Source organism: Trachinotus anak, unplaced genomic scaffold, assembly GCF_046630095.1.
Source record: "Trachinotus anak isolate AG129_WGS33_773 ecotype Australia unplaced genomic scaffold, CSIRO_AGI_Tana_v1 ptg000014l, whole genome shotgun sequence".
NCBI lineage: Eukaryota > Metazoa > Chordata > Actinopteri > Carangiformes > Carangidae > Trachinotus > Trachinotus anak.
In genome coordinates this window covers 2,745,392-2,755,822 of record NW_027273865.1, presented here as the reverse complement: position 1 = coordinate 2,755,822, position 10,431 = coordinate 2,745,392, and positions in this window count along the sequence as shown.

The following is a 10,431-nucleotide window of genomic DNA, read 5'->3' as shown; positions in this document are numbered from 1 at the left end:
CTTTTTCAATTCAGCTCCCTTCCACAAATACCTTGGCGTGACCCACCCGGCCGACTGTCAGCCAGCATTCAGCCTTTTAGACTCGGTGCTGCAGCTGCTGCCACAGTTGGGAGGGTCAGCAGATCAAATACACCGCTGTTTTGTCCCTGTAGAGGAAGGGTCACTGAATTCAGCTCAACTTTCTATTTCAAGCAGATGCATACAAGCTCGTTATGAGCAGCAGGAGCGGTTTGCTCCACACAATGTTTCTAATGTGGTAACTTTTTGGCAAACAGAAGGAATATGTTTTTGTTGGTTCTCGGCTCCAACGCAAACACTGTATGGTGTAAGGCTTTAGGGTCAGCTCTGTATTTGTCACCTTGTGGTGGCTGGACTATAAGTAAGTGGTTCCCACTTGAAAATCTCAAAAAAGTTGTCGGCCTGAACATCTGACCCGCAACAATACAAAGGCAAAATAATGGTAATGACATTCAGAGGAAACTCAATTTTTCTTTTTGTTTGACAACATATTGATTAACCATCTGTCTTTTCTCTCTTTTATTTCTTCCTGTTGATAACCAGCTGGTCATTATGATTCTTCAGTTGTTGCCATTGATCTAATCTTTTAGAGCAAGTAAATGATGTGGTCCGATCAGGGACAACAAAAAAGTTCCTTTCAGTGGCGGATCACAGTGACAGGCCTTAAGTTTTTCAACACTTTTAATATTTTTAAAGATCATTTAGTTTTTAAACATTTAAAAACATTATTTTTTATTTTTATGCCTCCAGAGCAGGAGCAGTAGACATATTGTTTTTGGGGGTCTTCTCATGGACACCTCAGTAATGCCTTGAAAGAACTTTTTCAAATATGGCACAAATGTTCACTTGGTCTCAAGGATGAACTAATTAGACTTTAGTGGTCAAAGGACAAAGGTCAAAGTCAGTGTGACCTCACAAAACACTTTTTAGCCATTACTCAAGACTTGACACAGCAAAATGACAAAATTTCATATATTTTATATGACTGTGGATGAACAGGGATGTGATCTGAAACGAGTCTGAGAGGAGGAGGCAGTGGGTCCAGTTTAGAATCATCTTTCACCAAAATTGTACTGTTTTGCAAATGATTTTGTCTGCCAACTTATGCAATACCTTTGCAGCCCACCAGTGGCTCAGGTTGGGAACCACTGGACTAAAGCATCTGGTAACACCACATCCACATACCCTCACTTTACATTTACATCATTTAGATTTACATTCAGTGTGAGGCAACTTTCATACAATTAAACAACCAGGCTGGTTTTCAGGTAGGTTTTTAATTATGTTCATTTTTAAGTTAATTTCTCATGTGACATTAGTTTGCTCCATTTAGTCTTTGTTGAGTCAGTTAAGTTCAGTTTGCTGTGTTATGAGCTCAGTTCTGTTTCATTGACCTCTTTTAAGGACAAACTTCTTTCTTTTTTTTGAGTAAATGAAAAAAAGAAAAAAACAACTTGGAAAAGTCGGAAAGGAATGTGTGTTTTTCCTCTTCAGATGGAGCTGGGCTAGCAGCTTCCCTTTGTTACCATACTTTGTGCTAAGCTACGCTAAACACATCATGGACCCATGTCTGTGTTGGACACAAAGAGATGAGACTGAGATCCATCTGAACCACCTGATAACAGGACAAAGACTGTCAGACTGGTCCTTTGATTCTCGACTCTTCCCTCCGTGATGGGATCACAGCTGGTTGGTGATGTAGTTTTCATATAAACCTCATGGAGCCAGTTGAACTCATCAGCCTGTGGATCCTGATGGCTTCTCTTTTTTGGTGTCATAGTTTCAGCCCAGCTGGCTGACTGCGACCTGGCTTTGCTCTCCCTGGACCCATTTAATAGGAAACATCTGGACTCTCTCTCTCTCTGTATGTGAGCGAGAGAGAGAGAGAGAGAGAGAGAGAGAGAGAGAGTGAGCGAAAGTGAGAGAGAGAAAGAGAGAGAGAGAGATGATTGTGTGCACTCACTGTGTCCTTGGTGTTGCAGTAAAACACAACTCTAAAATTAGACCCTGACGACTCTGATATTAGCTCACTTCCCACATATGGAACTAAACATACACGCAAACACACACACACACACACACACACACACACACACACACACACACACACACTGGGGTGAGTCAGTTGGGTTTTTTTCTCCTGAAACAGAGATACCAGTCGTCCCTCCATCACTCACATGTCTGAGCAGCAGGAAGGAGGACAGGGGTTACGTGTTCTTTCACTTTACTCTGGGAAATACCACAATTACTTATCAAGCTCATAATGTTACAGCTGTTGGTGATAGGACTGACATGTCTGTTAGCAATATCATAAATATTAGTGCCAACATTTTTGTTAATATCTCTCTGGGAGTAACTTTTTACAGTAGTTAATATGAGGACATAATATGAAGTATGTGGTCACCCCTGTCCCAAATACTTAAACATACTTTTCATCTGGGTCTGTTTTATCCTGGCTTAGTTTCGGCCCATCTTTTAGACAACAGTGTTCCTCCATCTTTGTCAGTTTGTGTTTGTCCCTTTCCTGTTTCAACACGAAAATGTCCCCGTGCACAGAGCGAGTTCCAAACAACTCAACTAATTCCCTATGAGGTCATCTGTTTGTGTTGCAGTGACATAGCCCTCTAGTGGCCAGTGGAGTCATGACCAAACAGGAAACAGGATCCCGAACCGACAATGTGTTTGTGCCTAAACTTTTACCCAAAACACAACCAACAGCTTTTAAAGCACAGACAAACAATATAGTTGTTTTATTTGGAAATGAGTCATATCATTGTATTCTACTAAATATTATTGGTATTTGTTTTAGCCTCATTCTCAGTAGTAACAGTGGTTGTGTCATTCTTGTATCAGGTTTTCCACTGTCATTATTCTTACTATTGTTTCTCTTAAATAGTTTTTGTATTGGTTGGCTACTTTTACTATGCTCTTTCGCAATCCACAAGAGTGTGTGTGTGTGTGTGTGTGTGTGTGTCAGTAGAGCTGTTCATCTGGTTTCCATTAAAACTCTAATGGGTCTTACTTAGACTGCATCACGCTCTCCTCTCCTCTTACTTCCTATCATCCTTCATCTCCTCTTCCTCTTTTCCCCCTTTTCTCCTTCCCTTCCTTCCACCCTCTTAATTTCTTAACTTCTTTTTTGTAGAAGAAGAAGTTTGACACAAATATCACAAAACATTTTAACAAAGCTGACAACTCCTCCAGGGGCCCCAAGCATACAATATCACCATTTAAGTTATTATTTTGTCTTATTTTAGATAATATTGCCCTCACATGGTGGGTAATCCTAACTGAAGTTGTGTTCAATCAAACGACCACAGCAGGCCAGCTGATTCTCCTGTCGTCACTGTACTTGATGGCAGGTGAAAGAGAACAGGTAGGGGTCGATCAGGGCCCAACAGCAAGTTTATAAACTGGATCCCCCTCACCTGTTAAAAGGCAATAAAAACTCCCGTAGAGCTTTAAGGCTTCCAGTTGTTCTGTTTCCAGTTCAGTTTGGTTCCTGCAGTTTTGATTGCAGAGCAGAATCTTAATAATTAACAATTAACAACTGTTTCTTAGAATTCAAGGACGTCTAATTCAAGGCTTGAAGATGGAAATCGAGGATGGACCTTCAAGTGAGACTGTGTACTAAACAGCCACTGTGGCCTGAAATGAGAACTGCAGGATGAAGGTTGTAAAACCCTGAATGTGTTTTATTGACTGAGGCTGAATTGTGTTGCTTCTGAATTAAAGTTATCATCTGAAACATGTTTGTTTCAAATGTTATTTGATCTCAAGCTGGAATGATTACGCGTGCAGGCAAGTGTGCGTGGGTGTGCCTTGGATATGTTCGCATTGACTACTCACTAATATTGAGTATGTTCATGTTTGTTTTTGTCTCAGTCAAACCTGCCACCCAAATGGAGTTGAATCAACCAAGCAACTTGCTTGAAACGGAGGTCTTCACAATAGTGCCCAGATTCAGGGGCTGCATCCTTCGGAGGCTGCATTTAAAGACTGATTGAGTCACAGTGGTGCAATGAAGCTGTCCCATTTTGAAGACAAATGCCAAAGAGAAATGCCGCTGTCTCCTATCCAAAGACTCATTGTGGCCAGTAATGAAAATAAATTTGGCAGCAAACAAAACTGACAGAGAACCTGAAAAACTAACGGTACAACAAATAAAACCAAGGGCCTCAAGTAAAACCAAGCTTCTGTAAAGGTTTTGTAAAAAAAAAAAAAAAAAGGTTGCGACACAACCGTAAGGGCGGACACAGCTGGTGATGCAAAGCGGATATTCTCCATAGACCAGATCGTCTCATTTCAGTTTGGCCTTCACTAATGGGTAGTGTAGAGTGTGCGCCAGCTCCTCTGCAAAGCTCCTCCATAACATCCTCCTCTGTGCAGGTTCTCTGAGACTTCTGTGTGGATCCCTGGTGCACACGAGTCCAGCTTCACTTTAAAGAAGATGAACAGCAGTGTGTCTCTGCCCTCTGTGTTGAGTCCGTTCTGTCCTGGTCTTGGTAACAGGACAGAGGAACCAAATGCAGAGTCCACAGCTAAAACGACATGGGAGTTAGACAACATTCTTCCAACCTGGAAGAATCTCTAAAGGCTTGGAAAGACAGCCTATTGGCGTATAAAAAAAGTCTCTGTAAAGCCAGAACATCCTATTATTCATCAGTGATAGAAGAAAACAAGAATAATCCCAGGTTTCTGTTCAGCACTGTAGCCAGGCTGACAGACAGCTACAACTCTGTTGATCCATCTATTCCTTTAGCCCTCAGCTGTAATGACTTTATGAGCTTCTTTACAAATAAAATTGTCTCTGCTAGAGAAAAAATTCACCATCTCCTCCCCACAGCCGGCTCAGATGTACTGTCCAGTTCAGCAGCCTCTGTAGGTCCACTGTAACAGGTTTATATTTTGACTGTTTTTCTCCTGTACATCTCTCTGAGCTCGCTTCAACAGTTTCTTTATCTAAACCATCTGTCTTCTAGACCCTGTTCCAACAAGGCTGTTCAAAGATGTTTTTCCTTTAATCGACACCTCTATATCAAGTCTGATTAACTTATCTTTATCAACTGGTTATGTACAGCAGGCTGTGTGCAAGTTGCAGTAATTAAACCTCTACTTAAAAAGCCTACTCTTGATCCAGATGTTTTAGCCAATTATAGACCTATATCCAACCTCCCCTTTATTTCCAAAATCCTTGAGAAGGTTGTTGCAAACCAGTTATGTGATAATTTGCACAGGAATGGTTTGTTTGAAGATTTTCAGTCAGGTTTTAGAGTCCATCATAGCACAGAAACAGCTCTGGTTAAGGTTACCAATGATCTCCTCATAGCCTGAGACAATGGACTTGTCTCTATACCTGTCCTACTAGATCTTATTGCTGCATTTGACACCATCGATCATAAGATTTTATTACAGAGATGAGAGCATATGGCTGGCATTAAAGGAACCGCACTAAGCTGGTTTAAGTCATATTTGTCAGATAGACTCCAGCTTGTTCATGTTAATAATGACTCTTCAAGTCAGTCATGGAGTTCCACAAGGTTCTGTGCTAGGACCAATACTTTTCAGTCTATATATGCTTCCTCTAGGAAACATTATTAGGAGGCACCATATAAATTTCCATTGTTACGCAGATGACACCCAGCTGTACTTATCCTTGAAGCCAGATGAGACTAACCAGGTAGCCAAGCTTCAGGTGTGTCTTAAGGACATAAAAACCTGGATGACCAGGAATTTCTTACTCTTAAATTCAGACAAAACTGAAGTTATTGTAATTGGCCCAAAACACCTCAGAGATACACTATGTGATAATATACTGACTCTGGCTGACATCACCCTGGCCTCCAAAGCCATTAATGGTCAGGAACCATCGTACCTTAAAGAGCTTATAGTTCCCTGTTTTCCCAATAGGACACTTCGCTCTCTAAATGCAGGTCTACTTGTGGTTCCCAGAGTTTGTAAGAGCAGAATGGGGGGCAGAGCCTTCAGCTATCAGGCTCCTCTCCTGTGGAACCAGCTCCCAGTGTGGGTTCGGGAGGCAGACCCCCTCTCTACCTTTAAGATCAGGCTTCAAACTGTCCTGTTTAGTAAAGCTTATAGTTAGGGCTGGCTCGGGTATGTCCTGACCCATCCCTTAGTTATGCTGCTATAGAGCTAGACTGCTGGGGGATTCCCATGATGCACTGGGCTCTGTCTCTCTCCCTCTCTCTCTCTCTCTCTCTCTCTCTCTCGACTACTTCATGCCATTAACTTTGTATTTTTTCTCTCCCGTAGTTTGTGCTTCTCCTCTCTCTCCCTCTCTCTGCCTCTGGAGCAGCAGGATCCAGATCCACCACTACTCATCATTACTATTAACCACTGTTATCTGTCATTATTATTGATAACACCATTACCTATACAGCTGTTCCTGGTCTCTCTCTCTCTTTTCTCCTCTCTCCTCCCCCCACCCCCCCTTTTTCTCCCCCTAAACCCAACCGGTCGAGGCAGACCCCCCCACCCTGAGCCCGGTTCTGTTGGAGGTTTCTTCCTGTTAAAAGGGAGTTTTTCCTCCCCCCTGTCACCAAGCGCTCTTTGTGGGAACTGTTGTGTTTTTCTCTAAAACAAAGTAAGGTCTCGGCCTTACCCTGTAAAGTGCCTCAAGATAATGTATATTATGATTTGGCGCTATACAAATAAAAATTTAATTGTATTGAATGATCTGGCAAGGAGCTGGTGGAAATGGACCTGGATACATGCAGGGGAGCTAATGAGGGAAATGAGAACAGGTGTTCAGGTGGGAAGGTCTGGGGACTGAGAACAGGTGAGCAGGTGGAACTGGGACTTGTGTAGGTAGCTTGGGGCTTGTTTCCTGCAGCAAAGGGGATTTTGAAAACAGCAACATCCCAGGGCAGAGGCACATGGCTGATGGAAGCTTATACCCACAATCACATCCAGTGAGTCGGATGAAGATCAAACAGTGAGCTTTAGAGGTGTTGGAAGGTGTGTTTCTGAACTTTGGACAGAGCCAGGCTAGCTTTTTCCCCCTGCTTCCAGTCTTTATGCTATGCTAGGCTGACCAGATTCTGACTCCAGTGGTGGATACAGACTCAGATGAGATTGATGTTGATCTTAACATCTCACATTACCCAAAATGTCAAACTGTTCCTTTCTCCCTCTCCCTCTCTCTTTCTCTCTCTCTCTCTGATTTTTTCTTCTTTGCCTTTCTTGTCACTTTTGTCTTCCTCTCTGTTTCTCTGTCCTTTTTAAGTCTGACTTGTCAACAACTGCCACCAGACGACCCATTTATAGAGCGAGAGAGAGGAAGAGAGAGAGAGGTGGAGGTCGTTTGGTGTCGTGGGAACAGCTCTAAAAAAAATACAACCCTCCTATCACATCACATCTCACACACACACACACACACACACACACACACACTCACACACTGCTCAACAACTGCTTTAAATTTTTGACTCTTGGTCAGTCATTTCCTCCTCCATCTTCCTTTCTCTCTCTTCTTTCTCTTTTCCCTCATCCTCTCCTCCTCCATATTAAAAACAATAAATGTATCACACTGTAAAACAGTAACTTTACATATTTACACACATTCACAAGACATCAGATCAACTCATATGTATTTTCTGAGCCTGTTGTCGAGATACAGATTTAATAACCATGTTGTCTTCAGATATGATGCATTATTTCGCTGTGTTCTGACTTGAAGGTCATCCATCCGTCCAATGCCAATGTAGTCTCAGGTTCAGATCAGTCAGAGAGTCATAAATCTTTGCTGTGACTGGTGTTTGGCAGACTATGAAAGTCTGGGAAGAACTGTGGACCCTCATCACATCTCCTGACCGCCACCCCACAAAGCTCTCATGGTCATGGTCACGCAGAGGAAAATTTTGCTGTCTTTTCTTTGTCTCAGAAATAAATCAGCTCATATTTGGGGTTAACAAATTAATAATTTCTTTAAGATGTTACTGTTGTCTTAAGAACTGATTATTTCAGACAAGTAAAGATCAGAGCAGCGAGAGCGAAAGAGACTATGATCAGACAATGAAGAGATCTTATTTTTGTATTTTCCTTTCCTATGGGCATGGATGCAGCGTCAGGTTGTACTATGTCTTCTTCCAGTCGTTACAGTGGATTTTCATTTAACATGCTCTGACTCTATCAGTTATGACCATATTTGCAGCTCTCAGTCGGTTTATTAGGACCACATAACAACAGCCAGCCCTGTCATATCAGTGAAGGTGAACTAACAGAAACACTTTACTGTGTAATGCAATTCAACAGCAGCACAAACTACATCCATATACCATGTTAGTCAGTGAGCTCTAGAGGTGCTAGTTAGAAGATTATGCTCCCAGACTAGTTAGACAGACTAGTTGTAAGAAGCTAAGTGATGAGTGATACAAAGTGATACCCAGAGAAAAAAAAGCTAATATCAGTTTAGATGTTTGCTTCTCAACTTTATCTGTCGTCAATCTGCCTTTTCCTTTGGAACTACATTTTCTCTCCATTGAACTACTGTATCACTACACACAAGCACAACTACGGCACGCTGTAGATCAGCTGTTTCAGTCGGACAGAGCAAAGTGTATGTGCGCCTCTGTGTAATAATATGTTTGAGAAAATGTAGTTCCAAAGATGACTGCGGATAAAGTGAAAATACTCAGAATAAAATGAACTTCTCCTAAACTGGCAGCACACTCATCTGAACCTACTGCAGCTAACACACTGACTGACACATCAAATAACCACAACTAGACACAACAAGATAACCAGCTTCACATTTACTGTACAGACATGAGAGTGGAATCAATCTGAACATCGACTCTCAGCAAGAAAGACAATGAGCATGTTTTCCAACATGCAGAACTATTCCTTTAACAGGAACACTGGGTTGTTGGGGTACACACACACACACACACAAAAGTGACCAAAACACGACAGGAATAAACCCAAATGGAGCCAAAGATAGTGAGAGACAGAGAGAGGAAAAAGACTGGAAGGTTGAAGGAATGGAGAGAGAGAGAGATAAGAGGGAGAGAGAGGCTCACAGTGAATAAGATGTTTTCTATAAAGAGCCTGAGAAATATCAAACCGCTGAGATGGAAAATACTTCAGTGTGTGTGTATTTGTCTTGAGTACCCAGTCGTCTGACCTCTTCAACCGTCTGACTAAACCACAGAGAGAATAACAGACAGATAGCTGGTGATGTTAGTCATCAGTCTGACTGAGCAGATACAGTTTCAACCTGACAACCCACCCCTGACGGGGGCTGCTTCTGAACGATGCCACGTGCACCTCAGGTTGTGTTGAGTTTGTATTAAGACATAACAGTAACTTTAACAGGGCAAATGGGAACAGATCAAAACAAGGCTTCACACTAACATACCAGTGTGATCCATTATATATATTCAAACAGAGGGGATTAGAAATGAGGACCTGCCTCCAGTAAAGGCGTAAGTCACCTTCAGGTGACTTCCTGTCACTTTTTGAGACTTTTGATGAAGATGAGGCAGAAGATTCTTCATCAGAGACCATTATCGTATCTTCAGTCTGTGTTTGAGGCTTTAGAGATAAAGAAAGATTCCATTAGTTTGAAATGTTTGCTGTGTTTACTACGACCAAAAACATTTATCTAACTTGAGAAGGTGATGAGGAAGTGTTTATTTAATCCCAGAACAACTTTTAAACAGACAGCTTGTAGTTGCCTGCTTCTTTCTTTTGTTGATAAAATTGTTTTTATGTCCATGACTTCAGTCTTTGTATCATATCGTTTATCCTCCAGGTTCTACAGTCAGCAGGTTGTTTCAGAGTCATCAGGCTCTGTAACTGTGGAACAGTACAACAATGTGTTAACATAAAAAATGTTCTTTTGAATACTTAATATTTTTAAAATCAAGCATTGCACTGCTTTAACTCTAAACATTTGACTGAACAACTTTCACTGATGACATAATAGAAAATGTTTTGAATGGAAAAAGTCCAACCTTCAGCCAACCAGTGGTGCAGCTTCATCACTCAGTCACTCAGTCATGGACGTTTACAGATGTAGAGCTGCCAGTCTGCTCTTCACTGAGCCTGGTGTTTGTCGGTCTTCTCTTGTGTCACAACAAGCTCAGCAAGAAATAACTGTGCAGCAACATTACAGGGTAAAGCTAAGAAGAGGCAGCTTTCAAGGTTTGTGGCGAAAATCTGGCATGTGCTTCAAAATAACACAGTCAGTGTAGGATTATTACAAAGCTCAGGAGCTGTCTGCTGCTGATTGTTGTGTAAGCTTTGTGATCATTATACACACACACACACACACACACGCACACACACACACACACACACACACACAGTCGCATTACCTGCTGCTTCTCTGTAATGAGGTCAGATATGATTACAAGCCATAGGTCAAATTTTTAACCAGTCTCATCGTCT